This window comes from Jaculus jaculus, chromosome 11 (assembly GCF_020740685.1).
Source record: "Jaculus jaculus isolate mJacJac1 chromosome 11, mJacJac1.mat.Y.cur, whole genome shotgun sequence".
Lineage (NCBI taxonomy): Eukaryota > Metazoa > Chordata > Mammalia > Rodentia > Dipodidae > Jaculus > Jaculus jaculus.
Window position 1 is genome coordinate 96,721,659 of NC_059112.1, and position 13,998 is coordinate 96,735,656.

Sequence of the window (13,998 nt, forward strand, 5' to 3'; positions counted from 1 at the left end):
ATTATCATGGTTTATCGTTTGAAAGTATAGAAATTGTCAATAAAAAAATTAAAAATACACATAATGAAAGTGAAAACTACTTATAAGAAATAATAAATATAATATTTTCATCCATTCTCATTTTAAGAAAAGCAATATTGTAACTTTAAAATCATACAGACACAAATTTTGTCAGGCAGGCAAAATCTGAAAGCTTTCACAAAATGCTCTGTTGGTAAGACTGTCAAGAAACACTCTCAGATAGTGTAAATAAACACAATCTATGGAAGGCAGTTTGACAATCGCTTCAAAATGTAAGTACAGCTGAGTGTGGTGGCTGAGGTAGGAGAATCACCTTGAGTTTGAAGTCAGTCTATGGCTATAGAGTGAGTTACAGGTTAGCCTGGGCTAGAATAAGACCCTACCTTGGGGGCAAAAAAAAAAAAAAAAAAAACAAAAATGTAAATAGATTTACACCTTTTACACTTTAAGCAGCCAGCATCACTCCTGGGAGTTTAGCCTTTATCAAGTGCACTAGTCAAAATGGCTGAGGTACAGTTGCACATTACTTGCCACATTACTCATAATAGCAAATGACTGAAGAAAAAATGATTACCTACTAAAACTCTTCTTTCTTGATCTGGAGAGACAGCTCAGCAGTTAAGGGGCTTGCCTGCAAAGCCTAGTGACCTGAGTTCGATTCCCTAGTACCCACAGTGGTGCATGCACTAGAGTTCATTTGCTGTGGTTAGAGGCCCTGGTGTGCCCATTCTCATTTTCATTCTCTCTCTCTCTCTCTCTCTCTCTCTCTGTCTATGCTGGGCATGGTAGTGCAAACCTTTACTCCTAGCACTTGGGAGACCAAGGTAGGAGGATCATTGTGAGTTCAAGGTCAGCCTGAGACTATATAGTTAATTCTAGGTCAGCCTAGGCTAGACTGAGACCCTACCTTAAAAACTAAAATAAAAAAACTCTTATTTCTTTTTAAATCATCATCACCATTATTATTAGTAGTAGTAGCATTTGTGTGTATGTAGGGGGGTGTGTGCCACACATAGTAAGTGTGTAGAGGTCAGAGGACAAGGTTCAGGTTGGTTCTCTCCTGTCCACCTCATTTGAGGCAGTTTCTCCCTCAACATTCTGGCTTTGCTGTTTCTTTGCTATGCTCACCCTGAGCTTCCAGGAGATTCTCCTTTCTCTGCCTCCCATCTCATTGCCAGGGTCAGCAGGCTAGGATTACAGAAGCCCAGCATGGCTTCTGGCATTTTCCAAGGCATCTGAGAATCAAACTTGGGTAATCCGGCTTCAGGGGTGAGTGCTTTCTGCTTTGTCCACTGAGCCATCTCCCCAGCCCATCACAATGCTTTTCCTAGAAAATACTTTGGTGCAAAGTAAGTTATACAGGGTTGGGAGTGGAGATCAGTAGTAGAGCATGTGCTAAGCATGTGTGAGGCCCCCAGCACCAACATAAGTAAATGACCCTATAAATCTTAGTTCAGGGACATTATTTTTAAATAGCGGCTCAATACTTCTCAAAAAGCAGTCAAGGCTATCAAAATCAAAGACCCTATGGGGGTGCTCGCTTCGGCAGCACATATACTAAAATTGGAACGATACAGAGAAGATTAGCATGGCCCCTGCGCAAGGATGACACGCAAATTCGTGAAGCGTTCCATATCTTTTCTGCTCACACCAGTAGAGCTTGTCTCTTTGACTGGAGTTTGATAGTAGTCACTGCCACACACACACACACACACACACAAAGACCCTATGGGGAAATGATAAGTCAATGTAGTGTGGTGTCCTTGAATGGAGAAAGACAAAATGAAAGATGTCTGCATAAAGTACACACTTTAGTAAGAATGTATCAATGATGGTTTAATAATTGTAGCAAGCATGCCATATTAAACTAAGATGTTCATAATGAAGGAAATTGGGTACCAGATACATGAGACTTCTCTGGACTCCTTCACAATTTTTTTCTTTTTAAAAAATATTTTATTTTTATTTATTGATTTGGGAGAGAGGGAAAGAGGGAGAGAAAGAGAGAGAAAAAATGGGCATGCCAGGGCCTCCAGCCACTGCAAACGAACTTCAGATGCGTGTGCCTCCTTGTGCATCTGGCTAACGTGGGTCCTGGGGAATCAAATCTGAGTCCTTTGGCTTTGCAGGCAAAGGTCTTAACCGCTAAGCATCCCTCCAGCCCCCACAATTTTTTTCAGTATCTTATTTTTATTTATTTATTTGAGAGAGAAAAAGAGGTAGAGAGAGAGAAAGACAGAGACAGAGAGAATGAGTGAATGGCTGCTCCAGGGCCTCCAGCCACTGCAAACGAACTCCAGACACATGTGCCACCTTGAGCATCTGGCTTACGTGGGTCCTGGGGAATCAAACCCAGGTCCTTTGCTTCACAGGCAAACAAACGCCTTACTGCTAAGCCATCTCTCCAGCTCTGCCTTCACAATTTTTTTGTAAGTATAAGCCGATCTTACAAATGAAAGTTATTGGGCTGGGGAGGTGGCTCAGCAGTTAAAGACACTTGTTTGCTAAGCCTGCCAATCCAGGTTTGATTCTTCAGTACTCACATAAAGCCAGATGCACAAAGGGTAGGTAGCATGCATCTGTAAGCTCCTGTGCAGTTCTAAGTGGCCCTGGAGCACCCATACTCTCTCTCTCTTATACACTGTCTCTCCTTCTTTCAAATAAATAAATAAAAAGAAAACTTAAAAATATGGCCAGACATGCCTTTAATCCTAGTGCTTGGGAGGAAGTGGTAGGAGGACTGCTTTGAATTCAAGACCATCCTAGGACTGCAGAGTGAGTTCCAGGTCAGCTTTGGCCAAAGTGAGACCCTACCGAGAAACGAACAAATAAACAAAGAAATACTGAAGGTTCTTAATACAAATATAGGACAGCTGCATAATGAAGTCATTCTATGCAGTGTTCAAGAAAGAATAATGAAGCTCTGGCAACTAATAAGAAAAGATCTTCAGTGTTATTTTTTATTAAATAGCAGGTGTAGCTGAGGACATAGGTCACTGGTAGAGCAATTAGCAATTACTTAGCATGTTCTGGGTCCTGGAGTTGGAGAGGAAGCAGTTGTATAAGAACATGTATTTTCCTAAAGAAAGCCTGCATGTGCGTACAAGTGCTTAGTAATGGAAGTCATCTGCCAGAAACAGAGTAGGGAAAGTGAATGGTGCACACGCACGCACACACCCCACAAACTATGTGAGTGGAATGTCTACTTAGCACATTGTGTCAATTCCTGCCTAGGAGACTTCCTGTAAGTAAGCTGTGGGCTGGATCCCTGGGTGAAACAAGGTCATAGTTGAGAAGCAGTGCCTTTCTCAAATGGTGAATCTTCTCTCCCTATATCTCTATAAATGTTTTTTTTTTTTTTTTGTTTTTTTTTTTAAGCAGGAAATGAAAACCCAGAATGGTAGGTCCATATGATGTTAAGATGAAGCACAAAGTTATTAAAGCTTGTTATTTTGTACAACAATTAATGAGCGCAAGCTCTGTTCTACCTCTAGGGAGATATTTTTCCATCAAATATTTCAACAATAGATATAGAAGAACAGAATAATTTAAAATCAGAAGTTATTCATTGAAAATTTATGTAATGATTCAAATGGTAAAATTAATTTTGCCCTTTATTCCGGAGAGCTACTAGAAACAAAATTCAAATGAAAAAGTGTTATCTTCAAATCAGCTCTACCACCCCTAACATTTGGGAGGTCTGGGTTAGAAGCCCATCTTGAAGTCAACTTTCCATGTATAGAAATCTTCTAAAGTTACGAATCAAGCAAAACAAATTGTTAAATATTCATAACCTTTTTTTAAAATTTTTTATTTATTTATTTGAGAGCCACAGACACAGAGAGAAAGACAGACAGAGGGAGAGAGAGAGAACGGGCGCGCCAGGGCTTCCAGCCTCTGCAAACGAACTCCAGACGCGTGCGCCCCCTTGTGCATCTGGCTAACGTGGGACCTGGGGAACCGAGCCTCGAACCGGGGTCCTTAGGCTTCACAGGCAAGCGCTTAACCGCTAAGCCATCTCTCCAGCCCTATTCATAACCTTTTACCTTGACACTTTCATAACAACCTTAAAGGACGAGGTCTGAGTTTGAATTTCGCAGACTGGTCACAGTTCCACACAAATGGCAGCAGAAGAGAGCTGCCCAGCCCAAGTCCCCAGTCTGTGGGAGAATAGGGCAAGTTGTTTGGGCCAGTTGAGCTGGGGGTTCCTCTGTTTTGGTGACCCTGAATGTGGTCTGGTGAGGGCGCACAGCATCCGAGCAGGCACATACCATTGGCAACTCAGACTTGCACTCCACAGAGAGGATCAAGGCCCAGAGGAGGACAGAGTGCAGACTTCCAAAGTTTCAGCCTCAGGGTTAGGGACCTTCCTTACTTATTCTGCCTTGACCTAGATACAATTTCAGATACTTCTTTGGGACGGGTCACCCGATAAAGCAGTAGACATTAGACTTCGCTTTCTGGGTCCTTTGGAATATTTCTTCAGGACAGAGATTTTTATTAAAATATAGATTGACGTTCAGGTATGAATTTTAAAAAATGATTGTCTTTTGGCATCATGTAAAATTGAGATCTTCTGGAATTCAAGTTCATTTATAAAATTCTGGAAGACATAGTTGATTGGTTTTTGTTATTTTGTGTAGTTTTACATACACGTATGATGCAAGAGATAATCTCAAAAGAAGGAATGGAGGTAAGAGACTGGAGGCAATGGAGGCAGGAGGCTGGAAAAAAAGAGACTTACCTCATTAGTTCACTCCATTTGAAGTGTTTTTTTTTTAATATTTTATTTTTACTTATTTATTTGAGAGAGGGAAAGATGCAGAGCGAGAGAGAGAGAGAGAGAGAGAGAGAGAGAGAGAGAGAGCGAGCGCAAGAATGGGCATACCAAGGCCTCCAGCCTCTGCCAACAAACTCCAGATGCATGCAACCCCTTCTGCATCTGGCTTACATGGGTGCTGGGGAATGGAAGAGAGGTTCTTTGGCTTTGCAGGCAAATGCCTTAACCACTAAGCCATCTCTCCAGCCCCTGAAGTGGGTTATTGAAGAATGTCACACAGAAGCTGGAAAGGTGGGATTGCCAAGCTGGACTGCCCAGAAGCCACATAAAATTTGGCCATGGCCAAGGATATCTGTAACTCCAGAGACCAGAGTATATCACTGGGGTTTACTGGAGCTGCCTGGGTTGAGGGAGATATCCCATCTCAAGAAACACCAGGACAAGTGATAAGAGGACATCTGGCATTGTCTTCTGGACTCCATTTGCACACTACTGGAGCATGCACATCTGGACACACACCAAGCCATACACTATACACATGTAAAAATATATAATGTATAATGTATAATTAACTTATATTAAAATATCAAAAAATTAAAGATCAAGCTGGGCGTGACGGCACATGCCTTTAAATCCAGCACTTTGGGAGGCAGAGGTAGGAGGATCACCATGAATTCAAGGCCACCCTGAGACTATAGAGTGAATTCCAGGTCAGCCTGGGCTAGAGCAACACTCTACCTCACAACCCCCTCACACAAAAAAATTTAAAGATCACATAGTAGACATTTGAATATTGAATTTAATAATTGGGTAGTCTTTTGGCCCCCTAGATGAAGTATGCAAGCACAAAATACTAGGTAATGTGATAAATACAGAAATCTCATTTTTTCTTAATGCCCACTTTCACATTTGAAGCAATTTGTTAGTAGCAAGCAGCAATGTTTGAGTGATGGGTGTAGCAGCTGTCTTTGTTAGGAATGTGACAATTCTCATCATAGTTTATGTCACTGAATATCAGGTGGTACAGAGGTAGGTCAAGTGGTCCTCACCCATGGCACATGTGGTTAGTGACATCAGGCTCTTTCCTCACACCTTTGTTACTTGCTTTTAAATTCTAAAAGGCAAATCTAACTCTGACTCTAAATATAAATTCAGTTCAATGTTGATATCATTTACCACACAAATTATGTAGACTACATGGGGAAAGCTACTTTAAATAATGTATCATAATGAGCAACACTCACCAATCACATATTCTGTACTAAATCATGATTATGCACTCTAGACACATTGTCTCTTGCAATTGTAACAGAATTATCCCCTGATAATTACATATATTCTATCACATGCATTGTCTTTATTTTAGCATGTCATTCTTTGTTACATTCTTTGTAAATCAGTGATTGGTGTTGATATAATAAATATTGCGAATTTTGTCCACTGAATAACTCTTTCTCTAGAAATTCTGTGGTGAATGAAAAAAAAATTTACAACATGAAATGATGTCCAAAAGCCAAACAAACAAACAAACAAAAACCTCACTGATCCCAAAAAGTTAAATTTGACCCTTGACTCTACAGATGAAAATGAGGCACCCCTTGGGAGAGGCCTTAAAGTCCAGGTCTATAGTGCAATAAGCCTTGAAGTGGATGTGCTTCCTCCTCCTCATGAGTGGGATGCAAAATGAATTAGACCGCGTTTTTCTTCTTCAAGAGTGTGCTGTAGTGGAGAAGAGAAACAATCATTTTTCATGCACAGTCAGATTGTGGTAAGTTCTGTGTTCCAGATGTCTGCTAAACTTGATAATGTGGGGAGGCTCTTGTTCTGGCTCTGGTGATTTGGGAGAGAGCGGCTTGGAGGAGGGTAATTTATATCTAGCTTGGAAGGCCTCTAGCTCTAGGGCCTGAATGATTAAAGGGCACAATGCTGGCAAAAACTGACTTGAGAATAATTGCACCAGACAGAGGCAATAGTTTGTGAAGAAAAGCTGCCAGGATGGATTGGGAGGTAAGACTAGAGAGATGGAGTTGGACACATGAAGGAGGGCTTTGATTCTGAAGGACAATGGGTACAAAATAAAAATCGGCCTGGCAGTATGACATGGTCAACTATGAACCTTAGGATGGGGTTGCAGTCAGGTTCTCATCCCTGATAGAAATTACCCAACCAAGAACAGCTTGTGGGATAAAAAAGGGGGGATTATTTTGACTTACAGGCTCGAGGGGTAAGCTCCAAGATAGCAGGGGAAACGATTGCATGAGCAGAGGGTGGACATCAATCTCCTGGCCAACAACAGGTGGGTCACAGCAACAGGAGAGTGCGCCAAACACTGGCATGGGGAAACTGACCCTTGTAGCGATGTTTGAAAATGAGACATATGAGGTAATTGGTGGAGAAGGAAGCCAAAGAATGGGAAAGTATCTGTAGTAGTTTGACTGGATGTCCCTCATTCACACAAGTATTTTATTAAAGCTTATAACTTGGATTTCCAGCTGCCTGGCGGGAGGAAATGTCACGGGGGTGTTTGGGGGTGAATCTGATTTCCAGTCCAAAGGTCTGCAGACAGGTTTTGAGCTCTGGTGGTGCTTGCTTGTGGTGGTGGCTGTTGGGTGGTGCTTCTCTGCTTGGATTTATGAAGGGAAGCCAGTTTCTTCCACCATTTGATGGACATGTGAGCTTGAAAGAAATCCCATCCCCCATAAACTGTGTCTAGTTTGGGTGTTTATCCCAGCAACATAGAGTTGACTACAACAGTACCTTTCTGAGTCATCAGCATGTGACTTCATCAAGTGGAGGAAAATCGGACTAAACACAGCAGGGTACGTCTATTGCACTAGTCCATAAAAGAATTAATCGGCTTCTGAGGAAGGGCGGGAGTAGGGTAAGTTTATTTGAAAGATAATGGTGGAAGGATACTGTATCGAACTGGTTTGACAAGATTAAAAGTAAAAGCAAGAAGAATTAAAAAGTTTTGATTCCCCAGGACCTACATAAGCCAGATGCACAAGGTAGAATATGCATCTGGAATTCATTTGCAGTGGCTGGGGGTCCTGGCATGCCCATTCTCTCTCTCTCTCTCCCTGTGTCTTTCACTCTCTCAAATAAATAAATAAAAATAGGAAAAGAAAAAGAAGAAAAATTGTAAAAGGAAACTGAGTGGAGTCTGCAAGATAAGAGATCCAGAAGAATGTAACACAGACACTAATAGGAAATTATTAATTAGGAAGGGGTGGGCACTGTTGTCAAATACTGCTAAAACCAGAATGTGAGCAGATTGTCTTAAAAGAAGGTTTTTGGCCTTAGGAAGTTCGATAGGCTGATGGTGCTACGATCAAATGGGAAAAGAAATTAAAGTGGATGAAGTTTGTGAATAAAAAATGAGACAGAAACATCGTGAATGTTAATAAGCAGCCAGGGAGCCTCTCCTAAAAGCAGGGGAGCAAAGGTTGCAGATTTCAGGGTAGGAAAGGCAGGAAACGAAGGCCCAGAAAATACACAGAGAGATTCATTGATGAAAGTCAAGAAGGATACGAAAAGGGAAGAGAGCAGAAGGATAGGTGAAAACACTGTCGCTACGAGAAAATTAGGAAAATGCTTTTAAAAACTAGAGATAAATAATGAGGATAGGTGATAATTTTGACAAAATGAAATTTTTTTAATATTTATTTTTATTTATTTATTTGACAGAGAAAGAGTGAGGGAGGGAGAGAGAGAGAGGATGGGCCCACCAGGAACTCCAGCCACTGCAAACAAACTCCAGACACATGCATCCACTTGTGCATCTGGCTAACGTGTGTCCTGGGGAATCGAATCTGGGTCCTTTGGCTTTGCAGGCAAATGCCTTAATGGCTAAGCTATCCCTCCAGCCTGACAAAATGAAATTTATACTCATATTAAATAACTTCCAGCTTCTTCTAAATTAGGTAACAATGAGGTGAAGATGGAAATTGTATGAGAGTACAGGACTGGAGAGATGGCTTAGTGTTTAAGACGCTTGCCTGCAAAGCCTAAGAACTCACTTATGATCTCCACGTCCCACATAAGCCAGATGCACAGTGATGTGAGTGTGCAATGTTTCACATGCACCCAAGGAGGCGCATGTGTCTGGAGTTTGTTCATAGTGACTGAAGGCCCTGGTGCACTCATTCTCTCTCTCTCTCTCTCTCTCTCTCTCTCTCTCTCTCTCTCTCTCTCTCTTTCTCAAAAAAGAAGTTTTATGAGAGTACAGAGGATTTTTAAAACAGGGATAATTATTTTAAGGAGCGAATCAATGAGAGTTGAGAGCAGGGATGCTTAGTGTTGTTGAGTTTCCAAGCAAATAAGATGGGATTCATTTCAAAGCACCTTACTACACACCCTAGAAATTTCCAGGTGCCTAGAACAGAGCAAAGGAGATTTAGATGGATGCCTTAACCTGCACTAGAAATTGGCCAAGCTGGGAGGATGCAAGTGGGAGTACACTGAGAAGTGTCCCCGAGATTCAGATGGGCCCAATAGAATATTACTGGGTAGGGAGTAGATAAGGAGTAAGAAAGCATCCAGTGGGCTTAGTGGTTAAGTCGTTTGCCTACAGAGCCAAAGAACTCAGGTTTGATTCCCCCAGGACCCACACAAGCCAGATACGCAAGGTGGCACATGCACCTGGAGTTCAGTTTCATTGGCTGAAGGCCCTGGTGTACCCATTCTCTGTATTTTCTGGTGTACCCATTCTATCTGCATCTCTCTCTCTTTCTCAAATAAATAAATAACAATAATAATAAATTTAAAAAACAGAAAGTAACAAGTAATAGGTAGCTTGATAGTCTCCAGTGCAGGTGGATGGTGAACATCAAGGTTTGTGAACATGCTGGCTGTACTAGCGAGGATTTGAAGCAGAGTGAGGTGAAGTCCAAAGGACCAGGTTAAGGCCAGGCTTAGGGGAATGATCAAGATGATTCTTTCCCTGGCCAGTGGTTTTTGGCACTCTTGTCAAAAGTCAGTAGGCAATAAACATATGGTTTTGCTCATGGGCTCTCACCTCTATTCTGTCCATTTCCTTTTTTATAATCTAATTTTATTTATTTATTTGAGAGGAGAGACAGAGAGAGGCAGATAGAAAGAGGGAGAGAAAGAGATAATGTTTGCACCAGGGCAACTAACTACTGCTAATGAACTCCTTATGCATGTGCCACCTTGTGCACTTGCTGTATGTGGGTACTAGGGAATCAAACCTGGGTCCTTTGGCTTTGCTGGCAAGAACCTTAACTGCTCAACCATCTCTCCAGCCCCCTATTCTGTCCATTTCTATATCTATCTGTGTGCCAACATCACGTTTTCTTGCTTAATGTTGTTTGATAATAAATTTTGAAACCGAGAATTTTGAGTCTATTTCACTTTCTTTTCCATGATTTGCACATTTTGAGTACTTTGCAATTCCACATAAATTTTAGGATCAGCTTGGCAGTTTCTACAAAGAAATCTACTGGGATTCTGCTGGGCATTGCATTGAACCAGTATATCTATATGAGGAGTATAATCACTTAACAATATTTTCTTTCCGCTGATGTATATGGGGTATTTTTCCACTTCTAAAAATCTAATTTTTAACAATAATTTATAGTTTTCAGAATGTAAGGTTTGGGATTCTTTTGTTAAATTTATACATACTTTTTTGTTATTGTAACTCAAAATATAATTTCATTTTCATTGTTCATTGCAAATTTATTGAAATGTAGCTGATTTTGTATTATTGTACATCTTACAATCATGTTAAACTTAGGAGTTTTAATAATTTTTAGTAGATTCCAAGGATTTTCTATAAACATAATCATACCACTGGTAAATAGAAAGTTTTCCTCCCTTCCTCATACAGATCACATTCTTTGCCTAGTTTCCCTGGATATAACCTTTAGTATAATGTTGAATAGAAGTGGTAAAAATGGGCATCCCTTGGCTTAGCAGTTAAGGCACTTGCCTGCAAAGACAAAGGACCCAGGTTCAATTACCCAGGACCCACATAAGCCTAATGTACAAAGTGGCGCATATGTCTGGAGTTCATTTGCAGTGGCTGGAGGCCCTGGTGCACCCATTCTTTCTCTCTATCTGTCTCTTTCTCTTTATCTCTCTCTCTCAAATAAATAAAAATAAAATACTTTTTAGTGTTTTTAAAAAAAGAAAAAGAAAATGGGCATCCTTGTCCTGTTCCCAGTCTCAGGGAAGAAAGTATCCAGTTTTTCCACCAGTTAGTCTGATATTTAAAGATCTCTTTACAAGATGACATCACCTTTTATTCCCACTGTAATTCAGTGGCTTACCACAAAAGGGTTTTGTACTTAAGCCAAGTATCTTTTCTGTGCTTATCAAAACAATCATGTTTATTTTTCTATTGACATAATATGCTACATTAATTGATGTTTGGATGTCAAACCAACTTTTCATTCCTGAGATAAATGTCACTTGATTGTGGGACAAAGTTCTTTTTATATGGTGATAGATTCTGCTTGTTAATATTTCATCAAGCATTTTGTCTTTCACAAAAGATACTTTTCTACATTGTCTTTGTGTTATCTTAATATCAGGTTATCACTTGCTTCATGAAATGAGTTGGTGATTTGTCTCCCTCTTTATCTTTTGGAAGAGTTTTAAAAATGAGTATTCATTTTGGGGGGAGTATTGGGAATTGAACCCAGAACCATGTGCATGCTAAGCAAGGGCTGTACCACTATACAGACTCCAAGTCCGTGGTATTCTTTTTTGTTTGTTTGTTTGTTGAGGTTTCACTCTACCTCAGGCTGAACTGGAATTCACTATGTAGTCTCAGGGTGACCTCAAACTCTCAATGATCCTCCTACCTCTGCCTCCCAAATGCTGGGATTAAAGTCATGCGCCATCACGCCCAGCCCAGGTATTCTTTTATATATGGTAGAACTTAGTAGATTAGCTATCTATACTCCAAGTTCACTTGTTTGTAGGGTTTTTCTTATTACTAATTCAATTTATTTGCTTTTTATAGCTTAGTCAGATAATCTTCTCTTTTTTTTAGATTAAAAAAAATATTTATTTTTATTTATTTGAGACAGGGAGCAAGAGAGAGGGGGAGAGAGAAAATGGGTGCACCAGGGCCTCTAGCCACTGCAAACAAACTTCAGATGCATTGTTCATCTAGCTTACATGGGACCTGGAGAATTAAACCTGTATAGGCTTTGTAGGCAAGCATCTTAACTGCTAAGCCTTCTCTCCAGCCCTAGATATTTCTTTTTATTAGTTATGGACACAATTAGTATGTAAACAGTACTTATTGGTACCATCCTTACCCCCATCCCTGAGCCCCCCCAAGGGACCCTCCTTATGGGGGATGCCTGCTATCCCCATGGGGAGTGTGGGTCAAGCATGGTGGGGGTTGGCATCAGTTATGGGGTCTTAAGAGGCAATGTCTCTGTGCATAATGTCCCAACTTGTGACTCTAACAATCTTTCCACCCCCTTCCACAAATTTCCCTGAGCTAGATTGGGTTCTTTTTAGGTCTATTTCAGTGATGAGGTCTTGGGAGCCTCTGTGTCGCTGATCTGGTAGGGGTTGAGTGTCGTCTCTATCTCATGCTGATATCAGGTTCACCAAGAAAGCAGCACTCTTGATCATTTTCCCAGTTACTTTATGGTTTCAGCTGGGGCCCTGGTGAAGTGTGATTTTAGAGAGAATTTAATAGGCGTAGGCCCTCTTGTAGCCCAAGATTGGTGGGAGCTTGATATTGGAGAGTAAACTCATTATCTGGATATGATTCTGACTTGTTTCCCAGTTCCAGATATGGGTTCCTTTCCACTGAGCATATCTGTTAGCCAATCCAAGAGCAGTTGGTTACCCACCATGACTGTGTGCCACTATTGATTGCTCTTGGGTGAGCATCACATCAGGTTGTTTGCTTCTTAGTAGCTTAGACCACGAGTTGCTTGGACAGATGTTGGCCATTTTCCCCCAGTAGCTCATGGAGCACCATCTGGCACTAGATGGGCTGTCTGGGGGCTGACTGTCTTCCAGATTCCAGCCAGGTCTCTCCATGTTCTGTACTAACAACATATAGTGTCTTAGGCAGTAGGGTCTTACCATTAATGTCTCATGGATAATCAAGTGCTCTGGAAGAAGTCTTTTTTTTTAATTTTTAATTTTTTTGTTTTTCAAGGTAGGGTCTCAGTCTAGCCAGGCTGACCTGGAATTCACTATGTGGTCTCAGGGTGGCCTCGAACTCACAGTGATCCTCTTACCTCTGCCTCCTACATGCTGGGATTAAAGGTGTGCACCACCATGCCTGACCAGAAGTCTGTCTTCTTTTGGGAAACCTTGTGTGTCTCTCTGATCAACAGCTCATTGTGGATGTTAACCGCATCCTGGTACTGTGTGTTTTTGTGTGGTTAGTTATAATACATTTGCATTTACCTCTGATTCCCCTCATTTTAAGGCCTCACTATGTAGTGTTGGTGCTTGCTTTGAACTCATTAGCCTCATTGCTCTGTATCCTGAGTTTGGAACTACCATGGTTGACTCAGTCTCTCTGCTTCCTGGTCACCATAGTGAGCAGCTTTGTTTAACATGCTCCCCTTCATGATTTTCTCCCTCACCACAGGTCCAAGAGCAATGGAACTGGGTTTCCATGAGCTGAAACCTCTGAAACTATAAACCAGAATAAATCATGAAAAAAGGAGTGAGGTAGGAGACACAGGTCAAGATGGATTGTTATTGTTTTGGGTCTTTGTTTGAAGTAGGGAACTCACACTGTAGCCCTAGGCTGGCCTTGAACTCATGGCAAACCTCCTACCTTAGCCCCCCAAAGTGCTAGGATTAAGGGCATGCACCATCATGCCAAGCCAAGATGGATTTTTGAATGTAAAAGATTCTGGTTATGGCTAAGTTTTTTTTTTTTTTTTTCCTGTGTGTTTGTTTTTGTTTTCTGTTTCCCAAGGTAGGGTTTCACTCTACACTCTAGCTTAGGCTGGCCTGAAATCCACTATGTAGTCTCAGGCTGGTTTTGAACTCATGGTGATCCTCCTACCTCTGTCTCCCGAGTGCTGGGGTTAAAGGTGTGCCCTGCCATGCCCAGCAGTTTTTTCAATATGATAAAAGTTACATTACTATGGTATTAAAACATAGGAATAACAAGAAAATATTTTGAAGGATACTTAGTCTTCTTCACTCAATGAATATGTTTATTTATTTAATGTGAGACT

At 41.1% G+C, this 13,998-nt stretch overlaps 1 non-coding gene across 1 annotated transcript; it reads left to right on the plus strand.

The window, feature by feature from the left end:
* Positions 1-1,554: 1,554 nt before the first annotated feature.
* On the plus strand, positions 1,555-1,661 carry LOC123453362. The gene has a single exon (XR_006632755.1). It is a non-coding gene; the product is annotated as a U6 spliceosomal RNA (small nuclear RNA).
* Positions 1,662-13,998: the final 12,337 nt, after the last annotated feature.